The 9,767-nt window shown below is 42.2% G+C and overlaps 1 long non-coding RNA gene across 1 annotated transcript; it reads left to right on the top strand.

Annotated features, from left to right (window-relative positions):
• The first annotated feature begins 2,020 nt into the window (after positions 1-2,020).
• On the top strand, positions 2,021-2,620 carry LOC106817318. The gene is made up of 3 exons (XR_001395031.1): positions 2,021-2,206; positions 2,376-2,377; positions 2,497-2,620. It is a non-coding gene; the product is annotated as an uncharacterized LOC106817318 (long non-coding RNA).
• Positions 2,621-9,767: the final 7,147 nt, after the last annotated feature.

Below are 9,767 nucleotides of genomic sequence, written 5' to 3'. Positions count from 1 at the left end.
TATCGCCGCATTCTCCCTTGGTTGTCGGATGCAAAAATCGTATGCCGACCCTGCCGTCGTCATCAAGAGCACCTCCTTTAAATCTGCATTTGCCCCCAGCCGAGCGCCTATTCCCTCTAACTGCCTCTCATATTCTCTAAATTTCATGCTATCTACCTTCGCATCCCCCGTAAATTTCCGTATTTCTCGTCGTATCCCCTGTAGTTTCATCTCATCTCTTATCTCCCTTACCACTGGACTAAGCGCTTAATTGTCCCATAATCTGAACGATATCCCCCATATTTATCGCTTGCGCCATCGTACGCCCTAGATCTAGCGTCCCCAAAAATAGCCTACCTCAAACCCCTTACTACCCGTTACCTGGCCCTGCGATTTCTGAAACGGAATGTGCATTAACTGTTGAAAAACAATCGGATTAGATCACTCATGCGTTAGCGCTACGTATCACGTGACTGAAATTTTATATCCTGGTCACTCCGGCATCATTTTATGTCACCGCGTGCTTCTTTATTTAAGCCCACGCGTGACGGCGTGATCGTATCTCTGTTTTAGTACCCCGTGAGGGAATAACCCGGCCCGAGGATATAAAAACCAGTCCGTGATATACAACGCAACACAGTAATTTATATGATACACACACACATAGTATTTATTAATCAATATCCCCCCATCACCGTACACTTCAATCCCAACACCCCACTCGTTGTCGATTCGTCATGTATTCTAATAACTACACAGCGCTTGCCTACAATCGCTGTTACTAACGTCGTTACCCGTACGTCTCGCTTAAATCATCTCCGCGACACATCTACTGCCAACAACGCTAAACTGTATTATTGACCCACCATACTGTCCCGTTCAAATTCTATACCATTTACTCTAACAACAATCTAAACAGTCTATACAACCAACTAACATACAAAGAAAAACCATAGTTACGTCTATGCCATCTCGTCGGAGGAGTCTTGTTCAGCTTCGTCACGGCTGGTCCCAGCACACTCTCTATTCCCTACTCTGTTAAATTCGGCTTATTTATCTTACCCCGTGTTCGCGCGCGACCCGTGCTTTTGGGTCGAAGGGCGTATCGGCCTCCTCTCCTCTTTGCCTATTATTACCCTCCTTTGTTTCGCTTCTACTAGGTCACTCATGTCCTGCTATTTGCGTCGCTCGGCTAGTACTGCCCGGTGTCGGTCTATTATGTAACGGTTGTCCGTTCCTGTCCGTACCGTTCTCGGTTACATGTGCGCGCGCGTGTGTGTGTGTTGTGTGTGTGCGCGCGTGTGTGCGTGTGTGTGCGTGTGTGTGTGTGGTGTGTGTGTGTGTGTGGTGTGTGTGTTGTGTGTGTTGGCGTGTGTGCGTGCGTGCGTGCGTGTGGTCGGTGTGGTGGTGGTTCGTGCGGTGCGTGTGTGGTGTTTGTGTGTGTGTGTGTGTGTGTGTTTGGTTGTGTGTGTGTGTATGTGTGTGTGTGTGTTTGGCGCGGGCGTGCTATCGCTGTTGTTTTGCGGCATGTCGTTCTATCTGTGCTGATGAATGTCGTTCTACTCTATCCGACGGTGTGATGTAATTTGGAGCAGGGACGTATAGCGAAGCTGGAAAATGCTTACTATTGTCTACCGCCGCGCTTTATATATATATATAGTATCAAGATGCACTTCATCGTTGACCTTGTTGGTAACAACAGGGTTTCGCTAAAGCTAGCTATCTACTCGTGTAGGCTCCTGTTGAGGCTACAGAGGTAGACGGGTGGATGATTGCTACTGGAGGGAAGAGTCGTGGAAACAGGGAAGAGAAAGTAGACACGGGGAAATAATGGATGCAGAGCAGAATAAAATAACAACAACAATAATAATAATAATAATAATAATAAAAATTAAATAAGGGGAAACGAGACAGTAGCGAAGCAATAATCGCTAACAACTAAAATAGGCTTATTGTGAGTGACGATACTACAATTATAGTGTATATTTTCCCAGTAAAGCAGCGTACGCGTTACAATTGTTTTCGATTGTCTTTACAATTCTTTTGACGTTTTTGTTTACAATTGTCTATTTGCATCGTTAACGTACTAGTGTGAACAATTAGTACAGGTTTTTTTCACTGACCGACACTTAGAGTGCGATCGCGTCGCAGGGACAGTTCGGTCTAAGTACTCCTGCGACTGCCGGCGATGGGTCTGCGACGCTCAGCGACTGGAAAATTGTCAGTCGTCGCGAGTAACGCTCATAGGGTCTATGTCCTCCATGGTACTGCCGGAACGTACCCTGGGTACGGACCGTTATACCGGAACGTACCCTGGTAACTATCTAACTGATATGGTTAGGGTTAGGGTTATGGTTAGGGTTAGTGTTAGGGTTAGGGTTAGGGTTAGAGAGTAGGCGTAAGCGACTCCCTAGACTCGTTAGTGGAGTAGGCGAGGTACGGTCTGGCATATTAGATAGTAGTATTTAGTACCAGGGTACGTTCCGGCCGTAACCTGGAGGACATAAACCCTCTCAGCGCGAGTAACGCATGTTCTAATGTTGCGACGTGACGCGACTGTTTCCACCCTTCGCTTGCATTGTTTTACCCGACATAAGCTGCCTTGCGACCGCTGCGACGAGATTCGAATGCATAATGAACAATGCATAAAAGCGAACAATGCGAATGAAACAATCAGTGCACACAGTCATCTACACAACATGCACAAAGTAACAAGTCATGTAAACACATTTAGTTGCGCGATCGATAGGCGATCGTTACATCGACCTAGCGCCTTCTGCAACTGCCTGCGACTGCCAGTGTAAGTCGCTGCTCGTCGCTGTCAGTTGCGTCGCTGTCGACTCACTGTCGCTGTGAAATGCAATGCGTCGCGTCGCGTCGCATTCAATCGCAACCCGACTTATGGCCGGCTTTACGCATAGGCCTTATTAAAATTCACACACAACACCGACGACGACACAGGAAAACGCGTTCCTTCCAAAGAAGCAAAATCTGGCGAAAAAACGCGTGAAGAAATGAAATATCCGACTATACTTTCCAGAGATACTACCCACCGATATTTTCCACCGATAATTATCACCGATACTTTGCACCGATACTTTGCACCGATACTTTGCACCAATACTTTCCACCAGTACTTTCCACCAATACTTTTCACCAACACTTACGAAACAGGGAAACAACTCCACGTACAACAAATTTACAAGGCCACAGCGAATAGTATATAGCACGAGATTCACACAGGAACGCTAGTAGAAGTAAACGTCTACCGATACTTTCCATCGATTACTTTCCACCAGTAATTTCCACAGATACTTTCCACCCATACTTTCCACCGATATTTTCCACCGATACTATCGAAACAGGAAAGCAACTCCACGTACAACAAATTTACAAGGCCACAGCGAATAGTATTTAGCACGAGATTCACACAAGAATGCGTCCAGAAGTAAATGTCTACCGATACTTTCAACCGATACTATCCACCTATACTTTTCACCGATATTTTCCATCGATACTTTCCACCGATACTTACGAAACAGGGAAACAACCCCACATACAACAAATTTACAAGGCCACAGCGAATAATAGTTATTTAGCGCGATATTTACACAAAAACACGTCCAGAAGCAAACGTTCACCGATACTTTCCACCGATACTTTCTACCAATACTTACGAAACAGGGAAACAACTCCACGTAGAACAAATTTACAAGGGGACAGCGAATAATATTTAGCGTGAGATTTACACAAGAACGCGTCCAGAAGTAGATGTCTACCGTTACTTTCCACCGATACTATCCACCTATACTTTCCACCAATACTTTCCACCGATACTTACGAAACAGGAAAACAACCCCACATACAACAAATTTACAATGCCACAGCGAATAATATTAATTTAGCGCGATATTCACACAAAAACACGTTCAGAAGCAAACGTTCACCGATACTTTCCACCGATACTTACGAAACGGGGAAACAACTCCACGTACAACAAATTTTCAAGGGCACAGCGAATAGTATATAGCACGAGATTCACACAAGAACGCGTCCAGAAGTAAACGTCTACCGATACTTTCCACGGATGCTTTTCACCAGTACCTTCCACCGATACACACACACACACACACACACACACACACAACATTACATACACACACCACAAACACACAGCAACACACACACTACACACACATAACACAAAGAACAACACACACACACACACACACACACAGGCATGTGATTAGTATAATTAGCAGGCTTTCTGTGGATGTTCAGAAAATAGAATTGCTGAGGAGGAGGCGAGCCGAGACGTCGACATTATTACGTAATAAAATGCATATAACTGTAATGCGAAGCGGCAGAGGCACGCCATTATATAGCCGATACGGAGCTGGCGTGGTGAGATTGCATTTCTGCATCATGGCGACACCTAATGGTTTACTGTGCAATATCTGTGCAATGGTTCGTGTCCAAGAATGGGCAGTGATCGGCTGCATGGAGTCGGACGTTGAACAGAAAACGCTTTAAAGCGATTCAGCCAGTGATCGATTACCTGCTGATTTCCTGCTCAACATGATCAGCGAATATTTGCTATATCTTTTCGTTATTGCGTGGCTGGTGACACGGACGATCACACCTGCAGGAGGGCCGGCGCACAATGCTGAATCGCAAAGCTTGGGCTGTCGCTGCATTTTCAGTCATGGGCGTTCCGAGCAGTTTCTTCATCGTACCAATGAACGCTTTCTAATCGAATTCCGCCCGCATAAGATCAATATCGCCTTGGACAATTGCGCTGTGGTTACGCTTTTTCGGCCATTGCATTCAACCAAACTCTCTCATTGCATGCAACGTAGAGCAGGATATCATTTGCAATACTCGCGACCGCTACATTACTACAGATCGTCGCCACCGCGCGCGTTATCTTGTTAATTGTAGTCCTGGCTTTGGAGGGTTTGCGCGTCTTCGTAAGCGTTGTTAAGTCTCCATTGGCAACCCTTGGCAGCCGGATCAACCGTGCATGTATGACACCGTCACGAGTAGAACATCTAGCTCATCTGTTAGCTCGTCTAGTCACTGGTGCGTGTGGCGTCGCCATCATCTCCATCTACGCTTACTACATGATGATTGCCAGGCACTGATCAGCAGCAAGATCCACCCGGACCGCGAGCAGGGCAGCGGCTCGCAGGGGCAGGAAGCGACCGGAAAATCCCTTCTCTCCGGAGCCCGCCACAGCATCTGAAGCATAGAATTTGCAAGCAATCCAGGCATCGTTTGGCCATTGTCGTCTGGCGTTTCTTCGTTTGGCTGGCTCCTATTTCATCATTGATGCTGCTGAGCGTTGCCGACGTCTAACCACGACACGGTCGGCGTGTGGCGCGAGGCCTCGGCTACCTGCTGGCGTATCAAACTCTTTCTATGAACATTCTTTCATATATGCTTCAAGGGGCAGTCGCAGTATGTCCTGGCGCACGCCTTCGCGGCGGGTGTTTGCCCTCCCGTGGAACTAGAGACGTGCTACTGTTCAACCTTACTTGGAATCAATCGCGACTGTTTCGTCCCGTTCGCATAAGTGTTTAGCAGGTAGATTTATTTTAACTTTCACGTTAGCTGAGTTCTAGGGCGGGTTCGGGGCAGTGTTACCCACGCGCGTGGTACTAAAGAACGCCCGTTCATCGTCCTGATCGTTCCACGTGTTTCAGCCATCTCACAGTGTTTCTCATATTTGCTTCGTAAACCGAAATCGGTTTCACTGTAATTGTGCAAAGAGAATGAAATTAAGTGTTTTGCTTTGCTGATTGGATTCAAAGTAACATATGCTGCTGACTACAGCAGTTATACTAGTTAGAGTAACATTGATGCTCAAAATCTGGCGAGTTCATTTCTGTTATATATATTTATATTAATATATATGATATATTTTTCATATTATTTCTGCTTTAGATTCGACTGACGACGCACCGTCTAGTTGAAATTAAAATCACAATCGATTGTGTTTTTAGTGAAATCAGTAAAACAAAGTTCAAACAACGCCGATTTGACTTTTTGCATGAAAAAGGTATTAAAAGTGAAATGTTGAATCGATATACAACTGCGATCAACTATTCGCACCGCGACGGTTAGTGAGATAGTGTTTTGTTCACGACGATGCGTAGCAAAACGATATGCGCGCGCGTGTATGTGTGCGGCATGCAGTGTAGCGTGCGTTGTGCGTGCAGTGTTGTGCGTGCGTCGGCTTGCGGCGTAGTATTGTATTGTAACTGTATAGTATGTATGTATGTATGTTATGTATTATGTATGTATGTATGTATGTATGTATGTATGTATGTATGTATGTATGTATGGTATGTATGTATGTATGTATGTAGTATCGTATGTATGTATGTATTGTATTTGTATGTTATGTATTGATATGTATGTTTAATGTACTGTATGTAGTTATGTAGATGTATGTATGTATGTATGTATGTATGTATGGTATGTAATGTCATGATATGATGTATGTACTTGTATGTATGTATGTATGTATGTATACGTCGTATAGTACTCGCTATCGTAGTAGTTATCTGTTGTACTATGGATAGTGTATGTATGTATTTTTTTTTTCTATGTATGTATGTATGTATGTATGTATATGTATGTATGTATGTATTGTATGTATGTATGTATGTATGTATGTATGTATGTAATGATAATGTATGTATGTATATGATGTATGTATGGTATTGTATGTATGTATGTATGTAATGTATTGTATGTATGTATGTATGTTAATGTATGTATGTATGTATGTATGTATGTATGTATGTACTGTATGTATGTATGTATGTATGTATGTATGTATGTATGTATGTATTGTACTGTATGTATGTATGTAATGTATTGTATGGTATGTATTTATGTATGTATGTATGTATGTATGTATGTATGTATGTATGGTATTGCTATGTATGTATGTATGTATGTATGTATGTATGTATGTATTAGTATGTATGTTATGTATCGTATGTATGTATGTATGTATGTATGTATGTATGTATGTATGTAATGTATGTATGTATGTATGTATGTATGTATGTATGTATGGCATGCATGCACATGCATGTATGCATGCATGTATCATATCGTCAGATGATATGTATGTATGTTATTCGTATGTATGTATGTATGTAGTTGTAATGTATGTGTATGTATGTATGTTGATGCTATGCATGTATGATATGTATGGCTGTATGTATGTATGTATGTATGATTATGTATGTATGTATGTATTGTATTCTGTATATGTATGTTATGTATTTGTATGTATGTATTATGTGATGTATGTAGTATGTATGTATGTATGTATGTATGTATGTTAGTATGTATCGTATGTATGTATGTATGTATGTTGTATGTATGTATTAATGTATGTATTATGGTATGATGAAATGTATGTATGTATGTATGTATGTATGTATGTATGTTATGTATGTATGTATGTATTGTATGTATGTATGTATGTATGTATGTATGTTATATATGTATGTAATGCAGTATGTATGTATGTATGTATGTTGTATGTATGTATGTATGATATGTATGTATGGTCTGTATGTATGTATGTATGTATGTATGTATGTAATGTATGATGGAGGGGGGGGTGTCCAGTCACGCTCGTTATATAGCCGATTCTGCTACGTCTCTGCTGCGTAGCGAATACGGGCACGCATGGACTTAGTCGCTTCAGGAGAATAGTTATTAGTATTTACGTACTATTCATAACAACGATATTACTGTGTGTGGCGATGTGTGTGTGTGTCGTGTGTGTGTGTGTGTGTGATGTGGTGTGTGTGGCGTGTGTGTTGTGTGTAGTGTGTGTGTGTGTAGATGACTGTGTGTGTGTCGTGGTGTGTGTGTTGGTGTGTATTGGTGTGTGTGTATATATATATATGCAAGAGGCTAATAATGATCAAGATATTATATATATATATATATATATATATATTATAATATATATATCAATACCTTGTATATATCAAGAGCTAATAATAAGGTATTATTAGCTCTTGATATATATATATATATATGTGTGTGTGTGTGTGTGTGTGTGTGTGTGTGTGTGTGTGTGTGTGTTTGTGTTTGTGTGCGTGTGCGGGCGTGTGCGTGTGCGTGCGTGGCGTGCGTGCGTGCGTGCGTGCGTGCGTGCTGTGTGTGATCGAGTCACCACTTAGCATCTCAGTTGTTAGCTACATCTCTGCTGCGGTATCGGGAATTATGTATAGCTTCAGTCGATTCTCCTAGAGTGTCCAACCTTATCGCTGTGCTGTCACGACAGTGAAATCCTCGTTCGTGATGCTACTCGTGGATTACTTGTGATTGTGATTCGTTGTTCTTGTCAAAACTGATGTCGTCAACATGTCTGTGTGAATCGTCTGCTAATTATAAAACTCGCCGTGCTCTGTCTATTGTACGCGCTGTTGTCGTTTTACCTGTTTCGAAAGGTTTTGTGGAAAGTATACGCAGAAAGCATCGGTGGAAAGTATCGGCGGAAAGTATTGGTGGAAAGTATTGGTGGAAAGTATCAGTGAAAAGTAACGGTGGAAAGTATCGGTGGAATTGATCGCTGGAAAGTATCCTTGGACGTTTATTTCTGGACGCGTTTTTCTGTGAATCTCGTGCTAAATATTATTCGCTGTGGCCTTGTAAATTTGTTGTACGTGGAGTTGTTTTCCTGTTTCATAAGTATTGGTGGAAAGCATCAGTGGAAAATATCGGTGAAAAGTATCAGTGGAAAGTATCGGTGGAAAGTATTGGTGGATAGCATCGGTGGCAAGGATCGCTGCATGGATGTTACTTCTCGACTCGTTTTAGTGTGAATATCGCGCTAAATATTATTTGCTGTGGTCTTGTAAATTTGTTGTACGTGGAGTTGTTTTCCTGTTTCGAAAGTATCGGTGGAAAGTATCAGTGGAAAGTATCGGTGGAAAGTATCAGTGGAAAGTATCGCTGCATCGATGTTTACTTCTGGACGTGTTTTTAGTGTGAATATCGCGCTAAATATTATTCGCTGTGCCCTTGAAAATTTGTTGTACGTGGAGTTGTTTCCCTGTTTCGTAAGTATTGGTGGAAAGTATCGGTGGAAAGTATCGGTGAACGTTTAACTTCTTCTGGACGTGTTTTTGTGTGAATATCGCGCTAAATTAATATTATTCGCTGTGGCCTTGTAAATTTGTTGTACGTGGAGTTGTTTCCCTGTTTCGTAAGTATCGGTGGAAAGTATCGGTGAAAAATATCGGTGAAAAGTATAGATGGATAGTATCGGTGGAAAGTATCGGCAGACATTTACTTCTGGACGCATTCTTGTGTGAATCTCGCGCTAAATATTATTCGCTGTGGCCTTGTAAATTTGTTGTACGTGGAGTTGTTTTTCTGTTTCGAAAGTATTGGTGGAAAGTATCGGTGGAAAGTATCGGTGAACGTTTGTTTCTGGACGTGTTTTTGTGTGAATATTGCGCTAAATTAATATTATTTGCGGTGGCCTTGTAAATTTGTTGTACGTGGGGTTGTTTCTCTGTTTCGTAAGTATCGGTGGAAAGTATCGGTGGAAAATATTGGTGGAAAGTATAGGTGGATATTATCGGTGAAAAGTATCGGTAGACGTTTGCTTCTGGACGTGTTTTTGTGTAAATATCGCGCTAAATTAATATTATTTGCTGTGGCCTTCTAAATTTGTTGTACGTGGGGTTGTTTCCCTTTTTGTAAGTATCGGTGGAAAGTATAGGTGGAAAGTATCGGTGGAAGGT

This window comes from Priapulus caudatus, unplaced genomic scaffold (assembly GCF_000485595.1).
Source record: "Priapulus caudatus unplaced genomic scaffold, Priapulus_caudatus-5.0.1 Scaffold1680, whole genome shotgun sequence".
Classification (NCBI taxonomy): domain Eukaryota; kingdom Metazoa; phylum Priapulida; class Priapulimorpha; order Priapulimorphida; family Priapulidae; genus Priapulus; species Priapulus caudatus.
Note: the sequence above shows the minus strand (reverse complement) of the source record. Positions and strands in the feature narration are given on the sequence as shown.